Source organism: Leptopilina heterotoma, unplaced genomic scaffold, assembly GCF_015476425.1.
Source record: "Leptopilina heterotoma isolate Lh14 unplaced genomic scaffold, ASM1547642v1 Lhet_114, whole genome shotgun sequence".
NCBI lineage: Eukaryota > Metazoa > Arthropoda > Insecta > Hymenoptera > Figitidae > Leptopilina > Leptopilina heterotoma.
The window spans coordinates 907,295-933,822 of NW_025110833.1; the positions used below are offsets into that span (position 1 = coordinate 907,295).

Genomic DNA, 26,528 nt, shown 5'->3' on the forward strand with positions numbered 1-26,528 from the left:
GATTAAATAAAAAAATTCTCTAAAGTTGTTTTTCTCTAAAAAGAGAAATTCGAAATCGAACATTTGTCAATGTTTCAGGCGAAAAGTACATTTCTAGAGGTTAAACGAATGCAAAATGGGAAGCTTGTGCAGAATCGAAAGATTACTCTCTCTCACTCTCTCTCTCTTTTCTCCTTAGTTCACCGCAACTTGTATGTTATTTATATAGTTAATACCACGCCCGGGGTCTTTTCTTTCGTGTTCGTTTTGCCCCTTTTTGGACGACAGTTTATTTCCGTTGTTCGGTACTCCCGTGGTCTTCTAATTTCCTTCTTGAACGAGTTTCATGTCGAAACAGGAGTGGGAAGAAATTTACCTATTAATTTATTCGGGATTGATTTTCTAAAAAAAAGAGGATTCCAAGTTTTAGTGATAAATTTTCAATTTCCCAATTCTCTTTCAATGTAATGTCAGCGATTTATTCTCTTGGATTCTATGTTTGAAAATGATCTCTTTAACTCTATTTTTGTATTTTTTGGCAAAATGTTTTTATTATCAAAAAGTTTTGTTGTCAAAGTGTTTTTTTATCAGTTTTCTAATCAGAATTTTTCTTTTGACCAGACTGTTGTTTAATCAGTTTGTTTTCTATCACAGTGATTTTTAATTAGAATATTTCTTTATGAAATGATTTTTTATTCATTTTTTATTACAGTTTTCTTGGTACAGAATAATTTTTTTTACTAAAAGTGGAAAAGAACAATTTGAATCGGTGGGTGACTCTAGGGCTCGTAATGATTTTTTCTTCGACTTTTTTGTGTACAGAATATTTTTTCTTCTAAAATTGACTAAAAGGAGTTTGAATTTCCCGCCAGGGACTCGGCGAGTGACGCCAGCGCTGATTGGCAATTCCGCTCGGGAGGGGCGATCCCCTCTCTTGCCTGCCGCGTCTGTATAAATACCGCGCTTCGTTCCTGGTGCGTAGCATTTATCGATCGTTACTCGTAGCGCACGCATCTCATTACTTTCTTTTCTGTCAAATTCAGAAACTTTCATGAATTTTTACAAATCAATTTTCAATTATCTGCCACTCTGACAGAAAAAATATAGCATAATTTATTTTTTTATCCGGTTTGGGAAAAAATATTTTTCTTAGACCCTCTTGAAAGCAATCCGAATCGATATTCTTTGTCTTCTCTTCCACTTTATTTCTGATTCAGTCTATATTATTTCTCGCGCCTCGCTTATTTTTCTTTCACCGACGGAGAAATTCGCGATTCAACAGCTGACAGGATGAAAATGTTCCTCGCAGTTAAATCTTTCAGGTCGTCGTCGTCGTCTTGAAAATATTGAATTAGTGGAAAATTATTTTCGCTGGTGAAAAATTACTTTTTCTTAAAAATATTTTTGAATCGTTTGTAATATTTTTCTGAAAATTTGTTTTAAATATTTTTTAATAATTTCTTTTAGGTATTGTTTAATAATTTCTCTTAAATATTTTTTAATAGTTTGTATTAAATATTTTTTTAAGCATTTGATTTTAAAAAAGAAATAATAACGAACATGAAAAGATTCTCGAAATCTAGACGATGATTTGGAAGGGAAAAAAATGATGAGTTGATACGATTATAGTGGCTATTATGCATGGCACGGTTGCTGAGCAAAAAGCTATAAATGAAGGTCGATAAGCAGCAACGCTGACTGCGTTTGCACTGTCTGGCGAGTCGCGATAAGATGTAATCATCACTATTTGCCGATTATAGCGGAAATTTCTTTTTGAAAAATCGCAAAAGTCTTCCTCTATTTTTCGCGAAATAGCTAAATTCTCTATTTGTTTGCAATAATTTCTTTAATTAAGGAATTCATGAATAATTTATAAACATAAAAAAGTGATTCGTAAATAAATGTTTTTTTAAACTTTTTTTTAAGATGATTTGCCAAAAGAAAAAGAATTGAGATAGGAAATAAAAGTGACGGGGGAATTATTTAGATATATCATGAACGGAACAATTGCACAGTAAGGGAAATTGATAAACAACTCTGCTTGCAGTTCTTGAATCTATTTCTCTTTAGGGGTATTAAACTCGACAATGTTTATGTATCGTTCGAAGTTTGATAAGCACCAATATCGCGTTACGGCGTAATTATAATTAAACTCTTCGTAATGGATAGCCAGGTAGGATGCTATAATTGCGCGCACGGTGCTAACGAACTCGAATGGAGCGTTCAATTAAACGCTACTTAGTAGCCCAATGGCGTCAGCTTCGCTAATCACCGAATCCTTCCTATTCGCTCACTTCTCTCAAAAACCCCCCTTTCTCTCTCCCTCCTCTTTCTATATTCCTCTCTCTCACGCCAAGTGTTCCGTTTATTCGCGAAAGCAAAATTGTTTCTAGTCATGTGCCATTTTGCCCTTTAACCTTCATTCGAAGAGATCACCGGGTGATCCTTAATTGGCATCCATAAAACGATTCAATGTAAAAATTCGAGATTCGACCCCTCACATGGGGAATATTATTTTTTTTCCTTCCTAACACCAACCAATTAAAGGATTTTTGGAAAAAAGAAAATCTCCAAACAAAAAGTACAGAAAATAATGAATGAATGATCTATGAATTTTTATCAAATTTAAATTAACTATTAAATAATTACTAATAATTTCATTTATTCGTCTTTATTTTACTATACCCGTTTTGTCGATAAATATATCATTTCTCAAATCTCACACACACTCTCTAGTCGGGAAATTCAGATTAGTTAAAAATTCTTAATCCTATCACCAATTACTGTCATTTGAATATTAACTGTACGATTTCAATTTTGTGACATTTGCTTATTATATGTGCATATAATACACGTGAATTAGCATAATCTTTAACTATTTGAAAAACAAGAAGGTAGAGGGATTTTATTTAACGTCACATCGATGTCAAATTAACGGAATTATCATTCAGTTTAATATTCATTTGAAATAGAGGAAAATTTCATTAGTTAATTTGCAAATAGATGAATAAAAAACTTTTTTTTATCTGACACTTCATCTCGTTTATGAGTGAATTTTGCGTTGTCATCTGAAGGACACTTATATGTAATTATAATGGAGGGAAATTCAATTCGAACAAAAGGGAAGAAGCGAATTAGGTAAAAATAATAGTCTGATGATTCTTCTGGCTCTTTTGATTCTTTAGTATTTTTTTAAATTCAAACTTTTGGGAACGATCTTTGAAGTGTATATCAAAATAGGTAATTTTTACCCAAGCCGAAGTAGTTTCTTCAACAAAATTGGCAATAATAAGAAACAAATTTAACAACAAAATAAATGGTTTAAAAATAATTAGTAATTAACTAAAAAATTTGATATATTAAAAAGTACTAACAAAAATTATATTTAGAATTCATAAGAAAATTCTGAATTTTTGTGCCTTTTTTGTTTGACACATAAAGTATAAAATTACCACGAATTCTAATACAAAATCTTAAAATTTCTCAATTTCTGACAAAAAATTTCCTTTTAAATAACTTGAATCTTGAACAACTATGATAAAATAAATAAATTATTTGATGCATAATTTTACTGAAATATTTCAAAATTAATTCAATTTTAAAAGAGTTACCTTTACAATTTTCATAAATAAATTAACTTCAAACTGTTTCAATTAAAAATTTTATACAATGTTGAATGAATTTAATTAGAAATCTTAATGAACTTATTTTTGAAAAATTTTAATAGTTAAAAATCTTCTAAAATTAGATAAATTAGTCAATACGTATTTAATTAATTATTAAAAACAATGGATTTATAGAATAATTTTAGATAAAAAAAACTAAAAAAAATTGAATTTTGAAGAAATTACAAATGATTGCAGAAATTCAATTATTTTCGCGAAAATAATAAAATTCTTATAACAAAATTTAATTTTGTTCAAAATTTACAAAAAAATCTCGACAAAATCCCAATAATTATGATCTTTATAAATAAAAAAATTCTTCTTCAAAATTCAATTATTTTCAAGACTTTTAATCAAATTCTTGTCAAAATATCAATTATTTTAAATATCTACTGTTTTAATAAAATTACCCAAAAGAATTCAATTATTTAAAAACAATTTTAATAAAAGTATACGCAAACATTGAATTATTTTCATAAATAATAAAAATTTCACAGGCATTCAAAATTTCAAATATTTACAAATTTTTTTTATAAGTTTCTTCTCAGTAATTAAATTATTTTCAGAAATAATAAAACTCATGGCAGAATTTCAATTATTCTTAATACAATTCTAATGGAATTCCTTGAAAAATGTAACTATTTTAATAAATTTTATTAAAAGTCGTCAAAAAAATTCAACTATTTAAAATTTTGTTAATAAAATTCTTTATAAGAATTAAATTTTAAGAAACATTCAATTATTCAATAAATAATTTACTTTTGTATTTAAATAATTGGATTCTCGTCGAATTTTCTAATAAAAATTGATTTAAAAATGAATTTTAATTTAAATTTTGGATAAGTTATAAATGATTGCAGAAATTCAATCATTTTCAAAAGTAATAAAATTCTTCTTACAAAGTTCAATTATGTTTAAAATTTTTTAAATATTCTCATTCATAATCACAATTATCGTTATAAATAAAAAAATTCTTCTCCAAAATTTAATTATTTTCAAAAATTAAAATATTTGAAAATTTGAATTTTCTATATTTTTAACTGGTAATTCTGAAGAATTAATTTTTTTGAAAAAGGTTAATTTCATTTTTATTGAAATAATTTGAATTATTATTTTCTAATTCAGGTATATATTTAATTGAAGAATTTCCGAAAAATTGAAATTTTGTAAAATTGAATTTTAAACAAATATATTTTAAAATTCTCAAAGAACTTTTTCAAAAATTATCAAAAATTGTTGATTTAGAGAAGAATTTTAGTTAAAAATTCTAGAAAATAATAATTGAATTGAAATGATGAAAATAATTTTGAAGAAGTTACATCAGTGTTAATATTTTTAATATAAAATAATGATAATACTTTTATAAGTTGTTTAATTTCAGAAAGGTTTAAAATTTTTGAAAATCTCAATTTCTGTGGAAAAATAATAATAATTAAATATTTATTTAAAAAAGAAGTTATTGATGTTTTCGAATAATTTTAAAATTAACATTTTTTCCTTTACTTTCTAAAAATTAAAAAATTTTCAATTTCATTTTCAATTAAAATTTGCAATTGACAAATAGAATTTATAAACATTTTTTTTCTTTATGTTTAAAAAACATTAAATTTTGTTAAAGCAATTGTAATTCAGAAATAGAAAAATGCCAATTAGTTCTTTATGAAAAATGAGAATTTTCTAAAAAAATGTGTAATTTTTCTTTTCCCAAAAGAAAAGAATCAGTTTGTGAACAATATTGTTATTGAGAAATAAAAATTATGCATAAAATGGATATATTTCCTATTTCTTAATAATAATTTTTTAACAGTTAACAATTTTCCATTTTTTATAAATAAAAAAAAATTGCATAATGATCAGTCGAACGGAATTTGTTACAAAAAAAAATAAACAAAATTTATTTGTTTATCATAATTTTTTTTTAATTTTCTAATTTCAAATATTATTTTATTATAAGTCATGAAAAATAATTATGTACCTGCATATTTTTGATTTGTCAAACAATATTTTTTAAAGAGAAAAAAAAACAAAAGCATACACAAGAACTAACTTCAAAGTACAATGAGAAAAAAATTTATTTGTTTCAAGTAACCGATTAATTGACTATTATCAATTAAATATTTACTTGAATAAAATAATATTTATTGGAGTCAATTAAATGGTATTTGAACCAATAATTTCAGTATTTGAAGCAAATATGAACTAAACCATTTAATAAACTCAAATAAAAATTGTTTGATTCAAGTAAATACTTAATTGATAATAGTGAATTAATCGGTTATTTGAATCAAATAAAATTTTTTTTCAGTGTATATGGACAGACAGAATGAAAGAATGAAATACGAAGATAATTATAGTTAATAATAATAATTCACAAATAAGAGAATAATTATTTTCAAGAAATAATTAATTTTAATTTAAAAAAATTAGACAATACTCTTGAAAAATTATTCTCAAAAAATAGGTCGCTCTTAAAATATGAATATTGTCGTTTTGCGCTGGGGAAAATTAAAAATTCCACTTGTCTAAGCGATGGGGAGGGTTTACAAAAAAAAAGCGAGAAGGAAAGGGATTTAATGCGCCCGCTTGCACTAAACTCAAGACTTCAAAACCAAAGAGAGTTGGTAGTATTGGTTTGAATTGCCGGCGGCGGACATGTGGCGTGCAGAAATTGAGAGCCGTAAGACCCGGGACAACTTTGCGAAAGTTTCCCTGGAATTTCTGTGCAAATGCCGCGTGGCGCGTCGCTTATTCCAGAAATTGATGCTCCAATGAACCTTATACGAGAAATGGTGTGGGTTAAAGAAGAAGAAGAAGAAGAAGAAGAAGTAGAAGAAGAAGAAGCTGAGGCTGCTTGAAAGTTCCTTTCTACGGCAAAATTTCGGGTTATATCAAATCTTAGGAAGTGCTGTCGTGATATCCATTATGCGATATTAAATCGACATTTATGTCCATCTATAAATTTTCAATAATCACATGAACATTTTTTTTTCCATCTTCATCTTCATACAGATGATTGAATAAAGTGACAGTAATAGAAAATCAATGAAATGATTAATAATATAGGCAAAAAATGTTCTCCGTACACATTTGTTTTTTATCAATTTGTATTTCGTTATAATTTTTTTATATTCAAGTATCAGAAGACGAAATGAATTTATTGAAAATAAATATTTGCCCAAATGAAAAAAGTTTGTTTGTGTTTTAAATGAAATGATGTGCAGTTACTTTTATAGTAACGAAATTGGATTTCTTTTTTTTTTTTTTTTTTTGACTTGGAAAAAAAGGTAAAATCGAGGTAAAAATTGTAAATAAATAAAAGCATGGTATAAGCAATCTCTATACATGGATGATAAGAAACATATATACGTTTCCGATTTTTCCAATAGAAAAACTTACGAGCTGTCTTGTTTCATTTTTATCGAATTTCATATATCGATGCGTAAAGTAATAACGCGAAAAAAGGAATAAAATCTCCCCCCCCCCCTCCCAACCAGAGACTATAACCAATTTATAACGGATAACGAAGAAATGTTATTAAATGAAATATTGAATAAAAATTGCTATAACTTACACTCGGGGTAGAAAAAAAAATCCTATTATGCAAACAGTAAAGAAATAATTTTTTTTTTTTGAATTTTTCTTTTTCAAATTGGAAAATAATAATGGTTGGAATTGGGTGGAAAAAAAGGAGTATAGTAGAGGAAAAGATTAATTTTCTTTTGTTCATAGAATAAACAGTGTCTCTTGAATTTTTGCGGAATTTTTTTTTCTTCTTTTTTCCTTTTTTTATTCCCTCTCTAAGGATTTGCGATAGATGAGAAAACCTTTCAGGAAGCTAAACCACGTTTTAGTCGTTAAATTAAGCCAAATGCCGTACGGCCTGCAAACAAATCGGAGCAACGTTGAAAGCAGAGTCGATTGCCTCTTTGTTGTACGTAGAATTTTCCCTGAGTTCTTCAATAATGGAGAGATCCGGAACTTCGATATCGATTTTCAACGTCACACTATTTTCTTTGTATAATGAGGACTTCCATTCAATTTATTGCATACTTTTCCCGTCTTTGATGTTTATGGAAAATTCTTTAATTTTTTACTCGAATTCCGAATAGTTTAGAATTAGGAATTCTTGAAGTCTTAATTTTTACGAATTACGAATTATCAATTTTCGATGATTTAAATTAAGTGAAAGTTTGAATTTCGCGCCAATCGGGTAGGCGACCGACAGATGGCGTGACAGTGGCTTATCGAAATCTAGTCTAGTCCCAATTGTCACTTTTAATTAAAAGCAATTTTAAAAATAATTTAATAATAGAACGTAAAAATTTTTAATTTAATTTTTTTAAATAAAATATGAATTGGAATGTATAGTTTGAATATTATTATAATTATAATAATCATATATTCTGACATAGGGAATTCAGGGAAAAGTCAGGAATTTTTATTAAAAGTACAGAAAAAAAATTAAATTTTTAGAATTCATGAGAAAATTCTGAATTGTAATTATTAAAAATAATGGATTTATAGAAGAATTTTAGTTAAAAACACTAAAAAAAATCAAATTTTAAAAAAGTTACAAATGATTGCAGAAATTCAATTATTTCAAAAGTAATAAAATTCTTATCAAAAAATTCAATTATGTTCAAAATTTATAAGAAAATCTCGACAAAATCCCAATTATTATTATCTTTATAAATAAAAAAATTCTTCTTCAAAATTCAATTATTTTCAAAACTTTTAATAAAATTCTCGTCAAAATTTCAATTATTTTCAAAAATTTTTCGCATTTCAATGATTTTCAATATCTACTATTTAAATAAAATTACCCAAAGGAATTCAATTATTTAAAAAAAATTTATAAAATTGTACGCAAACATTTAATTATTGTCATAAATAATACAAATTTCACAGGAATTCAATTATTTACAAATTTTTTTATAAATTTCTTCGTAATGTAATAATTCAATTATTATCATAAATAATAAAATTCTTCCTAGAAATTCAATTATTTTCAAGAACAATAAATCTCATCGCAGAATTTCAATAATTTTTATTACAATTTTAATTGAATTTCTCAAAAAATAAAATTATTCTCAAAAATTTTTATTACAATTCGTAGAAGGAATTCAATTTTAAGAAACATTCAATTATTTAGTAAATTATTTATTTTTGTATTTAAACTTTTAAAGAATTAAATTTCTCGTAAAATTTTTTTATTTTCAAAAGTAATAAAAATTCTTCGCAGAAATTTAATTATGTTAAAAAATTTTAAAAGTTCTTGTCAAATTTTCAATTAAATTTATAAATAATAAAATTCTTCAAAATTCAAATATTTTCAAAAATTTTAATAGAATTCTTGACAAAATTTCAATTATTTCCAAAAATTTCTATCAATTCAATATTTTTCAATATCTACTAATTTATTAATGTCAAATAAATCTAAAAAACACACTAATTTATTATTATAATTTTCCAAGATAATTTAATTATTCAAAAAGATTTTAATAAACTTCTACGTAAATATTTAATTATTTTCATAAATAATAAAAATTTCACAGGAATTCAATTATTTTTATGAATAATAAATCTCTCATCGCAGTTCAAAATTTACAAAAAAATCTCAACGAAATCCCAATTATTATCTTTATAAATAAAAAAATTTTTCTTCAAAATTCAATTATTTTCAAAACTTTTAATAAAATTCTTGTCAAAATTTGAATTATTTTCAACAATTTTTCTCATTTAAATGATTTTTAATAGTACTATTTTAATAAAATTACCTAAAAGAATTAAATTATTTAAAAACAATTTTAATAAAATTGTACCCAAACATTTAATTATTTTCATAAATAAAAAAACTCATCGCAGAATTTCAATTATTTTTAATTATTTTTCTATTTGTAGGACCTTAATTTTTATATATAAACTTTAAAAGATTTTGTGGCCTTTGGTCCGTAAAAGTAAGGTGTTGGTTTCAAGAATTAATTTAATTAAAAATAATTTTATTTCTGTCAAAAAAGGTTCCGCCATTTTTGGTTATTAGGTTTTTGGCCAGTGTATTTAATTATTTTTCTATTTGTAGGACCTTAATTTTTATATATAAACTTTATAAGATTTACAAATAGAAAATCAAATAAAAATAAAAATAAAAATGAACGTCCAGGCTGTGTTGGCATGGTGCATTGGTAGGCGTTAGTCCCGCGAAAGGCAGCTATTAACTGGGGTTCGAGTCCTCACAGATGCACAGTGCAGTCGTTCACGCAGCTTATTTTTTCAGATCAAAAATTAAATTCAAAAATATAATTATTTACCGACAACCATATCGGAATAATTATCTTAAGAATAACACCTGACTCTAAACCAAAGAGTTCAATTGACGTCTAATAGATGTCACTAATTGCTGATATAGTCGAAATCTTCCTTAATTAAAAATAAAAATTTTTTTTTCAAATTTCTCAACAGGATACCTACAATTATTTAAAAATTTGTTAATAAAATTCTTTATAAGAATTAAATTTTAATAAACATTCAATTATTCAATAAATAATTTACTTTTGTATTTAAATAATTGAATAAAATTTAATTATTTTTATAAAACATGAAGAAATCGACAACTCCGAGTCGAAGACTCGGAGTGATCGGTTTCCTCATGTTTTATATCAATTTTTTTAAAATTGATTAATTTCAAAAAGGTTTGAATTTGAAATTTTTGAAAATCTTAATTCTTATGGAAAAATAAGAATAATTAAATATTTAAAATATTTATAAAAGAAATTATTGTTTTCGATTAATTTTACAATTAAAGATATTTGTAAATAACTGTAACAGAACATTTTTTTCAATAAAATTTTTTCCTTTATGTTCTAAAAGTTGAAAAATTTTCAGTTTAATTTTCAATTAAATTTTCTAATTGACAAATATAATTTATAAACATTTTTTTCTTTTATTTTTAAAAAATTTTTTGAATTTTGTTAAAACAATTGAAATTAAGAAATGGAATTGATGCAAATTATTTCCTTATGAAAACTGAGAATTTTTTAGAAAAATATTAAGAAACGGGAATGTCTAATGTTTTTCTTCCCACAAGAAAAAAATTAGTTTGTAAACATTTTTGAGAAATGAAAATTATACATAAAATGGGTATATTTCCTACTTCTTAATCAAAATTTTTTAACAAATAACAATTTTCTAGTACTTTTTATAAATAAGAAGGAGAATAATTTGCATTATAATTTAGATCAGTCAAACGAAAATTGTTACAGAAAAAAGCATATATAACAAACAAAATGGGTATATTTTTTATTTGTTATTATTTATTATTGTGTTATTATTTTTTTGTTATCATTTATTATTAATCATGAAAATTTTATTTTCATGATTAATGATTTATGATTTTATGATTTATTTTCATGATTTTCATTTTCGATTTGTGAAACAATATTTTTTAAAGAAAAAAAAACAAGAGCATAAACGAAATCTAACTTATTCAAACTGCGGACAGAATGAATGAAAGAATATGAAGAATAATATAGTTAATAATTATTGCTCGTTAGAAAGAAAGAATTTGCAAATTAATTCACAAAATTCGAAAGTGTAGCCTTTCGGATAATTTCACATGTCAAAGAACCATTAATTTTCAATGAAACTATAGTCGATTTCAAGTAGACGGTTAAACAATTTGTCAGTTAGACGATGTAACCGCGGAAGTAATGTAAACTGTGTGCATGTACGATAGCGTATCGGACTTTTGGCTTATTAGGACGTAAAGAAAAATCACTACAGTCACTCTATCTACTCGCTAATTTCAATCTAGCGTGTTCATCCAAATTGAAAAGTCGATCCCTCCCATCAACTGCCATTACTCTTCCTCCCGTTTGTCAAAAATTTTAACACGCAAAAATACGCTTTATTGCACTATATTTTTTTTCACAAAAAAAAAAAATTTAATCCTAAACATAAAAATTTTCTTTTTTCTCCATTTGGAACTTTAGCTACAAAAAAGTCGACATTTTACCTTTTTTTCAGTATTATTATAACCCTTAAGTCGCCGCAAGTTATGAGCTTACATACATAATCTCAGTGTTTTGTAATTTATTCCCACACAAGAAAAAAAATATATCATTCACGAAATGGAATAAAGAAAATTTTTTTTTTCTTTTCACAAAAGGTTATTGTAATATTCGAAGATAAGCAGTGTAATTGCAGCTAATGAAATGAGAAAGAGAGAGAGAAAGAGAAAAAAAGGGGGAAAATAATAAGAATGAGAAAAAACCGCAGCAACTGCAGCTTTTAACGTCTTCCTATCTAGAATTTTTCAATCTCTCGAGTCACTTGTGCGAGAAGTACGAGTTCACGATAGCATAAAATGAATGCCCCGCGCGCATAAGTGTATTCTCGTGTAGATGGTGGTCGCTCGACCTCTCGTGACTCTATGGACTTACTTTTTTTAAGAAGGCACTCTATCTCGAATCTTTCAATTTCTCATTACTTTTCCTCCAACGAATATTTGTCATAATTGTCCGTCAATACAAATTTTTTATCGTTTTGAAAGAAAAAAATTGTATTTTTATTTTTTATTTAAATGTTTATTTTTTAAATTAAAAATCTGATTTTTATTCAAAAATTCATTTTTTTATTTAAAAAAATTCCGTTTTCTATTAAAATAAGGAAAAAATTCTCGAGACACTCTTCGATGATAAATTTCGATCCCCTCTAATTATCCGATTCCGTGTTTATAGACTCAAAATGTAGCGAGGGTGATTAAGATCCGAACTTTGAAAGCGCCGACCTTAATGTCAACTACGATAAAATCGAAGTATGTGCGTGTCGTCAAAATCGAAAAACCCTCGAAGTCATTGAATGACATTTATTACTGATTCGATTTTTCAACCCGAAATTTTTAGTCTGGTGCTCTAACTTAGGGGCCAAAATTGCATGTAATAAGTACACAATTTGTTATTAAAAAAGATATAAAAACAAATATATAAAAATTATAAACAATTGTTTATAATTTGGTTTACAACAATTGTTTCCTAAGGTCTAAGATCTAAAGGTGGTCCAACCTTGACTATGTTTCTCTAATGTTTATTTGACAAGAACCATATCGACTACATTATTATTATAAGCCACTGCCCTGCCATCTGTCGGTCTCTTAAACAATAGGCGCGAAATTCAAACGAAGCAATTTTGCAAAGCAATGTTTCTTTTTTAAAATCTCGCGCCAATTGTCCACTAAAAAATAATTTTTTTCTATGGATCAAATATTTAAATTAATTAATTATATTTGATACAATAAATAATAATTATGACTTATTTCTTCAAAAGGTGGACAAAATAAGTAAAATAAAAAAACACCTCAAATAGTAAAATTTCCTTAAAATGAAAAATAAGAATAAAATAAAATTCCTGCAACGAATTTTATTATTCATAAAAGAATTAAAATATTTATATTAAAACTAATTTAATTCTTGCCAAGAAGTTTGTAAAAAATTTTAAAAATAATTAATTTCTTTCGAATAATTTTATGGAAATTCTAATTTAAATAATTAAATTGATGAAAATTTTTATTATTCATGAAAAAAATTTAATTCTAACGAAAATTTTTACATACCGTTTTTAAAATAATTAAATTCTCTTTGGAAATTTTATGAAAATAGTAGATATTGAAAATCATTGAATATGGCGAAAAAATTTTAAAGATAATTAAATTTTACAAAGAATTCTATTAAAAAATTTGGCAATAATTGAATGTTTCTGGGAAAATTTTATTAAATTTGTTTTGAAAATAATTGAATTCTTGCGAACGATTTGTTTAAAAAAACATTTTTTTAAATAATTGATTTTTTCGAGGAATTGAAATTAAATTTTTAAGAATAATTACATTTTTTCGAGCGATTCCTGCTATGAATTTTATTATTCATGAAAATAATTGAATAGTTGCTAGGAATTTTATTATAATTCTCAAAAATAATTGAATTACAGAGAAGAATTTTATTATTTTTGAAAAGAATTGAATTCCTGCTTAGAATTTAATCAAAAATTTTTTTTTTGAAATTGAATTTTCATGAAAAATTTTATTATTAGTGAAAGTAATTGAATTATTGTGAAAAGGAAATTGCATAAAATTTTATTAAATAATTAATTTTTTCGAAATTTTTTTAAAAATTAGCGAATTAAAAGTAGTGGAAATTCACTAAAAAAAAATTATTTATATTCTTTGTTCAGAAAGTTGAATATATAAAAATTTCTTTACCTTCTCTATTCTTCAGAATAATTAAAATTTTCGTAATGAAGATTATTTTTAATTTAAATATCAGATAACAATTTTTGTGAAATTTAATTTTCCTCGTACAAGAAAGTTTAATTATTTTCAATTTTGAGATGTCAAATTTGAAATTAGTATCAAAATTTGTTAAAGTTTCTTTATATGTTTTAAAGTTTAAAAATATAATATACTTTGAAAATTTAATTCTAATTAGTTTTTCAGTTTTATATTTAATTAAAATATTAAAGATTTAAGCACTGGATTTTAAATATGAAATTTATTTTAAGTTTCAAAAAAAGAAAGTCGGCGGGAATCGAACTTGCGACCCAAGACACTGAAGACTTGTTCGCTATCCACTGGTCTACGCCACATGTTTAAATTGCACCTTTCATAAACTTTCAAGAAACTTTATAAATAATACCATTAAATATTACTTAAAATAAGTTAACAACTACTGAATAATTTATTTCGTGTAAATATACAAAAATTCTGGAATATTAACAGAATATTTGAATAAAAAAGTAGTCATCCTAAATCATCAAGCGGCACTCGAGGGTTTACTTTCTGCGAATGAATTGAGTGCCTTTCAGAGTAGTACACCGTCTAAAGATCTCGTTAGAGCTCCGTTCCATAATCTCTTAGTGAAAGTACATAAAAGAGCTTTTCAACTGAAGCGGTAATTGCTTAATTTCTGTCATTACGAACACCTTCCTCCGCACTCTCCACAGTAGTAGAAGATGAGAGTCGGACAATGAAATAAGTTTTGAAAACAAAGAGGGAGGGAGAAAAAAGAAACTTCCATATAAAGACACTATATTCAGTGATTTTTTTATTCCTCCTATATATACCTCTGCCTCTGGAGAAAGCAATTTTGCTATTCTATGTCGAATGGCATGAATCGAAATTCGAATTCGTCGCCTGGGTGTCGTTTGTGTGGAGCTTTGGGTTACTGGATACATCCATGTATCGTTGTCATTCTCTATCACTCTGGGATTTGCCTTGGGGACATTTTCGAATATCACATTTTCCCTACAAGAATTTCAAAATAAAAAAAAAAAAGAAGAGGCGGTAGTGAAACAAAAATTTTTTCGATTCGGAGTAAAAATAGAAATTGCGCAAATAGAGGGATTATTTTTGGGGAATGTTTCGAAATTATTTTTTTGATAGATTGCCAAAAATCCACAAGAATGGAAACTTTATCCACTTGAATAAAAATATTATCCAGAAAAAAAAGAAAAAAAATCTTTACTCAAGCTAAAAATTTACCAATATTAGCAAAATAAGTGGTTTCAATTAACACTTTCGCTAATCTAGAAAAACTTATGGAAGCTCCAGGTGAAATTTATTCTCAGTGTTTAAAAATTTTTCCAGAAAAAAAAATTGTATAACTTTTCTTAATTATAGAATAAGAAACTGAAGTTAAATCCCCAAGGGGAGGAAATAATTACAAAAATGAAGAGAAAAGAATGTATTCTATTTTTTTATTCTAGAACCAACTTTTTAATTCAAGTAAACCATGCAGTAAAATTGTTTCTCCTGGTTATATATATGTTTTCCATACATGAATTTATAAAAAAGGGGGAAAATTTTTTTATGTAACTTAATAATTGGTACATTTCAATATTGAGATTCCCTGTAATAAAAAAGGCCAATAATTCCGATATTGATTGTGTAACATATAAAAGCCTTTCAATAGATTTCCGAGCGCGTACGCACACTACTAAAACTTCTCTATTATATACCTCGTGTAATATATACATTAGGTATATATTTTATACATTATAGGGTTTTGCAGGATATTATATGTCTATATCGGGTTAATCTAAAGAGTTCGTATAGTTATAGCGTCAGAGTAAATTTAAGATATTTAGAAATATTTAATTAAAGTGAATTTTGCTAAATATTCGATATTACACGACATTTTTTATTTCCCTAGGGTCGCTATTACCCCGAGGTTGATATTTCTCTAGGGTTGTTTATTACCCTATGATTGCTATTACCCCGAGGTTGCTATCACCCCAAGAATAATACCCTAATGTTTCTATTACCCCAATGTTGCCTTGCAAGGTTTCTTCAATATTTCTGGTCGATATTACCCCAACAAAGCCTTACACTATTGCTTACACCACCGAAAAATGGGTCAATATTGCACTGAAGTTAGGGGTAAATGTTGCTCGACAATATTTGAGTAAATTAAAGCAAATATTGAGGAAATATTGTCGAGCAACATTTACCCCTAACTTCAGTGCAATATTGCCCCAAGTTTGCATAAACGCTGATAGAATATTGGAACTCTTTGGTTTTAACATAGTCCAATATTTTCAAATTTTAAAGAAAAATATTCTGGCAGTAAGTTGCACTTTTGGGAAATAACGAGCGCAACGCCATCTAACTTTTAACTTTTACAGAACTTGTGGTTTTTTTTCATTCAAGTTTTCTCCATTTGTCGAGCATGGATGAGTAAATATTCTCCAGTCCCTAGTGGCCAAAACACTGAATTCAGATTACTTTTCTCCTCACCCGCTATAAACAAGCCAGAAACTACTCTAAAATCATAAATAATTCTAAAAAGTTCCTAAAAAAGCGGTTTTTGAAAAATTTTTGTATTTTCTTTTTGTTTTGGTGCAAAAAGTAGAATTTTTGTACTAAACCTTCTTTATTTCCTACACTGCTTTTTTACCAGTGACAATATTTTACAGAAAAAAATTTTCGTTTCATATTTTTTTAAGAAATGGAAGCGTTTTAATAAAAAGCAGTTCATTTTTGTAAAAAAGAAATATTTTTTTTAAAAGAAACAATCTTAAAAAAACAAAATGAAAATAAAAAACAGTGCTTTTTTGAAAAGAAACACTCTTAAAAAATACAAAAAGAAAATGAAAACAAAAAGCAAAGAAGATAAAAATAATAAAAAATATCTATAAACGTAAAACATGCAAAAAGAAAGAAAAAAAAAAGTAAAAAAGCAAAAAAGCTAGAAAAAAAGAATTAAAAAAGCAATAAAAGTATTAAAAGAGATAAAAAAAAGACTGTTTACCAAAAGATCAAGGTGAGAAGTGACACACGCTATCCGTGAAAGAGAGAGAAAGAGAGCCGGCTTGCGTGGTTACACACCACCGATGCACAAAAAAAAACACCCACGATACACCGAAGTTGGGATAGGTCACGTCAATGTTGGATTATGAGGTCGTGATCTATCTCCGGATAGAGTGTGACTGCCATATCGGGGGGGCAAGAGGGTGGTTCAGGGGAATACCTATATATATAGATATTGAACGTTATGACAAGAACACGAGAAGATGACCAAAAAAAAAAAAAATCTCTCGACGTATAACCGCACGTTATATCGTTTATATAAAAGCCGCACACGCTTTTTACCGGCAAAGCGCGTGGAGCTTTTCCGTGATAAATACACACGCGCACACTCCGATTTCTCTGAAACAAAATTTTCAATAATACAACAAGGGTTGAACTCACCCGATGCGCGGTTCAAGTGAAACTGAGGACTCGAGGAGGAAATCCCCCTCTTTACCCAAAGCAACTCCAATGACGACGGACCAAAAGGCACACTGTCCCTGCGCAACCACCCTGACACCCCTATGTATATATATATGTATATACATATAACCGATTGACCACATGCTATCCACTTCGTCTCATGTTGACTAAACATCGATTGTTTTTCTCTGTCATTTGTTACTTTTTTTTCTTCTTTATTGCTTTTTTAATAAACAAAAAAGAAATTTCGAATAGCGAGTTTATCGAGAATAAAAGATTTTTAGTTATGGTATATTAAAAACACTATTATTATTATTTTTTATTGCTTCTTATAATTCTTTTGAAACTTAAAGCGCACCCTGGGTGTTGGACACCCATACACAACAGTGGCATTCTGATATCTGGGACTTTGCGAAAAATCTGTAAGCATTCGTATTTTACAGTTTGGAAAAATCTCTTTTAGTACACAAAAAAAGAAAGATTAATTTTTGAAACACACCCTGGGTGTTTGACACCCATACGCAACATTTGCACTCTATTATCTGGGACTTTGCGATTTTTATTTGTAAGCATTAGTACATAATAGTTTGGAAAAAGCTCGTTTTGGTTCACGACAAAAAATAGATTAATCATTAAAACCAGGGTTTACCAGGGTTGTCACAGGTCCGGAAAGTCAAGTAATTCAGGGAAAAGTCAGGGAAATTAGAATTGGGCAGGAAAATCAGGAAAAAATCAAGGATTTTTATTAAAAGTACTGAAAAAATTAAATTTTTAGAATTTATAAAAAAATTCTGATTTTTGGAGTCTTTTTTGTTTGCCTCATAAACTATGAAATTGACAAGAATTATAATACAAAACCTTCAATTTTTCTATTTCTATGACAATAATTTCTTTTTAAATAACTTAATTAAATATTAAATGACTTTATTCTTGAAGAACTATCATAACATTATTATTTATAAATTATGTAATGAATAATATTACTTAAAAATTTCAAAATTAATTGGATTTCAAAAGAGTTGCGTTTACAATCTTCATAAGTAAATGAACTACAAAAGTTTCAATTTGAAATTTTAAGAACAACTGATTCCGGAAATTTAATTACTTTCAAAAGTGATAAACTTCTTCGCATAAATTCAATTATGTTCAAAAATTTAAAAAAATTCTCGACAAAATTTCAATTATCTTTATAAATAATAAAATTCTTCTTGAAAATTCAATTATTTTCAAAAAATTTAATAAAATTCTTGACAAAATTTCAATTATTTTCAAAAAATTTTCTCATTTCGATTATTTTTAATATAATTTTCCAAAAGAATTCAATTATTTAAAAAAAATTTTAATAAAAACTTCACAGGAATTCAATTACTTACCAATTTTTTATAAATTTCTTCGAACCAATTCAATTATTTTTAATTTTTTAATGAAGTTTCACGAAAGAATTCAAATATAATCAGAGAATTGAAAAAAATAGTTCTGAGAAATTTAATTATTTCGAAAAATTTAAATAAATTTCTTTTAAAAACTCTATTATTTAAAACAATTTTGACAAAATTCTTTACAAGATTTAGTTAATAAAATTTTCCTATACAATTCAATTATTTTTAATACAATTCTTTTTAAGAATTCAATTATTTAAAAAAATTGGAATAAAGTTCTTCGCATGAAATCAATTTTTTTTCATAAATAATATAATTTTTCTCGAGAATTCAATTATTTTAAGAAATTTTGATAAAATGATTTACATGAATTTGAAAAATTATAATAAAATTGATTATAGAATACAATTATTTTCGTCAAATATAACATTCTTCCTAGGAATACAATTATTGTCAAAAATGTTTGTAAAAATCTTCGAAACAAATTCAATTATTTTCGTAAAAAATAAAATTCTTCGAAGCAAATCAATTATTTAAGAAATTTTAATAAAATTCTTCCCAGGAATTTAATTCTTTTAAAAAATAAATATTTTCAAAGGAATTCAATAATTGAAAATTTTTTTTTTAATTCTTCGTCAGATTTCAATTATTTTTAATTTTTTAATGAAATTTCTCTAACTAGAAATTAATTATTTTCCTAAATAATAATATTTTTCTCCAGAATTCAATTATTTTCAGAAATAAATTTTTTCATAGGAATTCAATTCTTTAAAAAAATTTTTAATAAAATTTGTTGCAAGAATTCAATTATTTTCTCATCTTAAATTTATTAGGTATAAGTTATTGAATTTCAAAATGTTTGAATTTGAAAATCTTAATTCCTATAGAAAAATAATAATGATTAAATATTTATTTAAAAAAGAAGTTATTAATGTTTTCGAAGTGTACGCTTTAAGGGTTAAAATTTTAATTATATAAGATTGAATTTAATAAATATATATAATTTTCAAATTTTTATAATTCAAAAAGGCGGATATTGTTTAAGATAGTTATGAAAAACAACTTAAAAATTTATTTACTCTATATCCGTTAATTACATTTTAAAAGATTTCTTTAAAATCTTTTTTAATTATTCAAAGAAAATTCTTAAAAATATTTAATTATTTAATTTTTATCGTGTTAAAGAATATAATTTTTAAAATTGCTATCACCATTGTTAATTATTATTCTTGTCAGCTAATGGAATACCGCGAGTGTTGATGATAATTTTCATTAAAGTGCAAATCAAAAGTTGACATGAGTCATTTCATAATTATGTGCAACTTAAATGGTATGTGAGTAAAACTTTACGTCTTCAGGGCTTCCTCTGAAAGTTTAAGTTTCACGAAGCATCATAATTAAACTATATATAGATATAAACTTTATTATATATAATAAACTATATATACATATACAATATATATATATATATATATATATATATATATATATATATATATATATATTTTTTTATTTATAAAACGCGTTTAATAACAATAATAAGTATAAATAAAAAAATAAATGTAAAATTTGATAACTTTCCTGTCAAAATTGTATTGTTAGAGTAAAACTCCTTGATTTACATGGATATCATAAATAATCCAATCTGTCAATCATTCGTTTAACCCTATAACTTATCTCCTTTTAGTTCCGGCGATAGTCGCTTCAATGTCAGGTGGATCAATTTGACGATAACGATTATTTGAGTACACAGAGGGTTAAAAAAAGCTCAGTACAAGAATCGATAGCAAAAAATAAAATTCCAATTATATTTTAAAAATGGTTTTTTCGTTAACCTGGTTGTAAATATATTATTCATTTATTAAAATTGTGATTATTATTATTGTGATTACAATGATTATTATTGTAATTATACTACACACGAAAGGGCTAACCAGAATATTTTTTTTAAAAATAAATTAATAATAAGTAAATAAAATGAAGAAATAAATTATTTATTAAAATACTTATTTTAAAGTTGAATAACTTATAAAAAAAAATATAAATTGATACTAAACGTAAAACTAGGCCAATCTTCTCTGGTTTAATTTACAATCAATAAAAAAGAAGAAAAATTTAAAAATTGCTTTTTCAAAAATAAGAGGGAAAAAATATTTTTCAACCAGAAGATAAAAAAAAGCAACATCAAAGTATGCATATGTTACAATTTGCAAAAAAAAATTGTTACTTACTTTTTTTAATCAAAGAAAAAGTTTATTTTGAAATTTTTTTTTCTAAACTCTCTCGGGAATCACTGCTGCTAATAAAATCCATAAAGAAAGAAAATCCTTTTGTAAACCAGCGTAATTTTCTATTATTAACGATATCACTATCAACGATGAAAATTTCTTTTTCAAGAGGATTTTCTCTTCAATGAGATGAAGCAGCTTAGAACCCCTTGAATGAAAGAGAATATATTGCAAGGATAATTAAGTTCTTCATTATGCAAACAGAAACTCAAAAAAAATGTACATTTTTATTTCATTACAAAATAGTTCACTTTCAAAGAATATTAAAAATAATTCGAAAAGTTTTATTTTCACTCTGTGGAGATTGCAAAAATATTTTCATGATTAAGTATCACTCTATTTATATTATATTGAAAAATTGTATTTAAAAAAAAATGTAAAAATCCACGAAATTCTAGAAGAAATTTATTTTAAAATAGAGATTTTTTGTAAAACTTTATTTTTATATAAAGAGAAAAAATAAAATAAACGAGAGAGATACTTTAACGTTGAAAGCAAAACTGTGTATATAATGTTAAATTGAATCATAAAATCGTCATTGAAGCTATTTTTTGAAATTCACACTTTTCGTTCTAAAAAAAAAAAAAAAATTTTAATTTACGAGTTGAGAGAAATAAAAAAAAAACAACTCATCGCTATTGTTATTAATAAAACCATCTGTTTTCGAAAAAAAAAATATAAAAAAATTAATATTTGTTACGAGAAAAATTTTTTTAAACTCTATATATTTAAAAAAAAGTGATACCGTTCACAAATAAAGCAATTCAAAAATATAAAGTTACACAAACGGGAATTTATCCTACAAAATAAAATATTAAATAACATTGTTTAGTTTTCATATTTTTTATTTAGATTTTTTATTTTTTTTTATTTTTTCCATTTTTTTACTTTTTTTTTCATTTAAAAAAAAATTTTTTTTTTACTTTTTTTTTAATATTTGAAAAAATGAAGAAATTTATCTTCTTGCACTATATATAAAGTTAAACATAAACTTAGATAACTTTTTTTCAGGGTCGATTTCAGTAAATCTAATATCGTTTTTCTTCACGTCTCAACGTGTATGGGAAAAGAATGGAGAGCTCGTTGAAAACTGGGCGACGGAGACTCGGGGGATTTATGTCGTGCAGAACAACCATCAGCCTTCTCGCGTATTGTGTGCACGCGTTGTACGATATTCTGCTTTAATAAGAGAATCAGAGCAGCGCAGTGAACACGTCTGTGGTTTCAAAAAAAAAAAAAAAAAAAAAAAAAAAAAAAAAAAAAAAAAAGTATTCACAGAAATTCATGAGTTACGATGCTCAACGTGTATCAACATCTCAATATTCTTTTATAATTTTAATTTCAACTTTCTACAGAATAATAATGAGATACATATCAAATTATATATATAATTTAAAGAAAACAATTTTCAAAGTTTTTTTATTTCTTGGGAGTTTTTAATTTAAAAGAATGTTATAAAGTTAACTTTTATTGCTTAGAATATATTTAATGAATAATTAAATTTTAATTGTACAGTAAAATTAAAATACAAAATATCGGTCAAGTTCCGATTTTTAGAAACTAGTCCGCCATATTGGATCCGCCATTTTTAATTTTTTAATTTGAGAATTATATTTGAATTTAGGGTTCGAATTGGTCCATTTTTTGTCATTAAAATCTTATAGAAAATAAATTTGTTTTTTAATGTTTTTACCCCACTTTTACACAAATCGTCACTTTGGGATAAATCGAAGAGAAATCCAAAAGGTGTGAATATAAACAGAGAAATTTGTTATTCTATGAGAAATCTTATCTAATAGATAGAAGAAGCATTTTCTATCAGCTCCATTCATAAATATATCTCATATCTGCAAGAAGGCCGCACAGTAGCCATGGTGTGTCTGATCCAATTAATAATTGGATCAAAAGCATGTTGCAGAGAAGATGCCTGGAAGCAGATTATAGAGAAGCCAAAGTGAAAGGCTTCTAATGGATGTTCAACAAGGTTGAATTTTGTCCAACCTGTTATGCACATATAGATATAGTAATTCCAGTCAATGTTCCCTTGCTTTCTATACTGCAAAGCTCGCACGCCAATGATTTCCTGATAAATGATAAAAGGTTCTCTTCCCAAGAGAGAGGTTTTAATGTCAAAAAAATATATTTTTTTTTCACCCTAATACTCCTCATTCTTATTCTATAAGAATGGCTAATGTGGTCTTTAACAGCAGGCACTTTATTTTTTCGAAAATTCCCCAGATCAGTAGATGAAGTTTTAGTCCTAAGATTCTTTAATAGGAGAAATTCAATAAAGTATGATAGAAGAGACTCTTCTTTTTTCTTGCTCAGAAAATATGTTGAAAACGTGGTTAAAATGATAAATGATAATTTTATGAATTCTTTTTTTTTATTTTCACAAATTTTTCTCAATTCAATGATTTTTAATAACTATTTTCATAAAATTTCCCAAATCAATTCAATTGTTTTTTTTCCAAAATAAAAAAATGAATCATTACATTACATCATTACATAACAATAATAATAATAATAACAATTAAGAATTATTAATAACTTCGTAAAGTTATTTTAACTAAGACTATTTTAAAAAAATATCTTTTGCTAGGACGACCGAGTAATAAATTTAAATATTTATTAATAATAATAATTAATAAAAGTTTTTTATTTATTTTTTTAACAATAAACATATTTTAAGCACCAACTATTCATTTTGACATATTTTACTATAGAAAACATTTTAAATTATGGCGCTAATTTCTGCTAATAATTTACCCTTCTCAATATTCGTAGATTCGTGGCTGTGGTAGGATTCGTAATTCCCGCGGAACTAATGCGCATGCGACAAGAGGCCGAAGCCTCTTGTTAACAAACGACAAAGCCACGTGGTGGAAAATTTAAGAAAGAGAAATTCTTCCGAGCCCTCAACAGTTTTTTATACAGTTTTTCAAATAATATTAATACGCAATAAATATTCAGTGTATTAGTGAATTGTTTCCTGATAAATAGAAAATAAAATACTTTTAGTGAAAATCGGATTATTGATCATCAAGTACTACAAACAATTTTTTAACCTTGGTAAGTCCGATTTGTAGTATATCCTTGATAATTGCTGTTCTTTATTATTATCAGTGGTCGCTTTCTTTTTAAACCCATATTAAATTAAAATTTTTTTTTTCAATTTTATCTTTTTTCAACTCTTAACTTTTATTACGAATTTCGTTTTTTCATGATTTACACTAAAATCCCACGAGGTTAGCCACAAACAAATTTGTGGGCGTTTCCGAAAATCCATACTATTTTTTCCCTATTCTGAATCACTAAATAAACAATTTATTGGTAATTTTTTTTTTAAATTAGCATAGTCTTCATGATGTTTTTTGACTTTGAAGTTTGACAAAAATGTCAAATTTAAATTTTGGACAGTTTTTTGGAAAAATATGCAAATTGTAGGTGTTTCCGAAATTCTTGACAATTTTTTTTCTATTCTGCACCGCTAAGATCCATTTAAAAAAATACCCACCTTGTCAGGTGGGAGGGTAATCAAACCAGGGTGTCTATTAACCAGGAATTTTTTCACCAAATTAAAAAAAGTTTTATTATTTTAATTTGTTTTTATAAAATCGCTTTTTTATTTCAATTTTTATAGATATTTATACTGTTCTCTAAATTTGAATTAGTTAAAAATAGATAATTTGATAGTAGAAAATCAGTCACTGATTCAAATATAGTATGTAAATAAATTTAAAAAAAATGATAGAATTAATAGAAATTTTGTGAAATTCAACTAAAAGTAATTAAATTTGTTAAAGAATTTCATTAAAAACTTTTTAACAAATCGAATTTTCAAAGTATTTTTTAAATTTAATAATAATTGATAAATAATTGAATTTTATAATGAGTTTCAAATTAAAATTTTTGAAAATCTGAATTTTTCATATTTTTAACTAACCATTCTGTGGAGTTAATTTTTTCGTTAAAAGTTTAATTGAATTTTTTTTCAAATTATTTCAAGTTTTTATTTTCTAAATATTTAATTGAAGAATTTACGAATGATTGAAATTTTGGAAAAATTGAATTGTAAACAAATGGATTTGAAAATTCTCAAGGAACTTTTGCAACAAGTATTAAAAATAATGCATTTATAGAAGAATTTTAATTAAAAACAGGAAAAAAAATTCAATTTAAATTTTCCAAAAGAATTTAATTATTTACAAAAATATTTATTAAATTCTACGCAACCATTTAATTATTTTCATAAAATAATAAAAATTTCACAGTAATTCAATTATTTACAAATTTCTTCGCAATATAATTCAATTATTTTGATAAATAGTAAAACTCATACCAGAATTTCAATTATTTTTAATCAAATTTTAATCGAATTCCTCGATAAATGTAATTATTAAAAATTCTATTAAAATTCGTCAAACGAATTTAATTATTTAAAAATTTGTTGATAAAATTTTTTATGAAAATTCAATATTAAGAAACAGTCAAATATTCAAAAAATTATTTTTTGAATTTAAATAATTAAATTCTAGTAGAATTTTCTTATAAAAATTGATTTAAAACTGAATTTCAGTTAAAAACAAATGAATTTGAAAATTCTTAGAAAACTTTTTTAAAAATTATTAAAAATAATAATTGACTTATAGAAAAATTTAAGTTAACACCAAAAAAAATTTAATTTTTAAGAAATTACAATTTATTGCAGAAATTCAATTGTTTTTAAAAATAATAAAGTCCTCTGCAGAAATTTAATTATTTTAAAAAATAGTAAAATTCTTCTTAGAAATTCCATTATTTTCATAAAATAATAAAACTCATCCCAGAATTTCAATTATTTTTAATACAATTTTAATCAAATTTCTCGGAAAATGTAATTTAATTATTCTTAAAAATTGTATTAAAAATCTTCGAAGGAGTTTAATTATTTAAAAATATGATGATAAAATTCTTTATGGGAATTGAATTTCAAGAAACATTCAATTGTTCAATAAATTAATTATTTTTGTATTTCAATAATTGAATTTTAGTAGAATTATCCAATAGAAATTAGAAATTGATTTAAAAATGAATTTTAGTTAAAATTTAAGATAATTTAATCAAAATGAAAAAATAATTAAATAATAATAATTTAATTGAATATTAAAAGCAATACCTATAGCGTTAATTTTTAGAAATAATTGAATTTTGAAATTTTTTTGAAAAAGTGTAATTGAATTTTTTTATATTCTTTGAAGTTTTTATTTTCTAATATATTATTTAATTGAAGAATTTACGAATAATTGAAAATCGTAAAATTGAATATTGTAAACAAATGGATTTGAAAATTGACGAAAAATTTGTTCGAAAATTAATTGATTTAAAGAAGAATTTTATTATTTTTAAAAAATAATTTTTTTTATTTTATTTTTTTTATTACTTTTTAAAAAATAATAATAGAATTGAAATGATGAAAATA

At 25.0% G+C, this 26,528-nt stretch overlaps 1 protein-coding gene across 1 annotated transcript in view; it reads right to left on the minus strand.

Moving 5' to 3' along the window:
* LOC122507572 (discoidin domain-containing receptor 2) overlaps positions 1–17,533 on the minus strand; it is a 256,292-nt gene extending 238,759 nt beyond the window's left edge. Inside the window, exon 1 of the mRNA XM_043620369.1 lies at positions 16,940–17,533. The gene's annotated coding sequence lies outside the window, so the exon portion shown is untranslated. The remainder of the gene's footprint in view (positions 1–16,939) is intronic.
* Between the last annotated feature and the right edge of the window lie 8,995 nt (positions 17,534–26,528).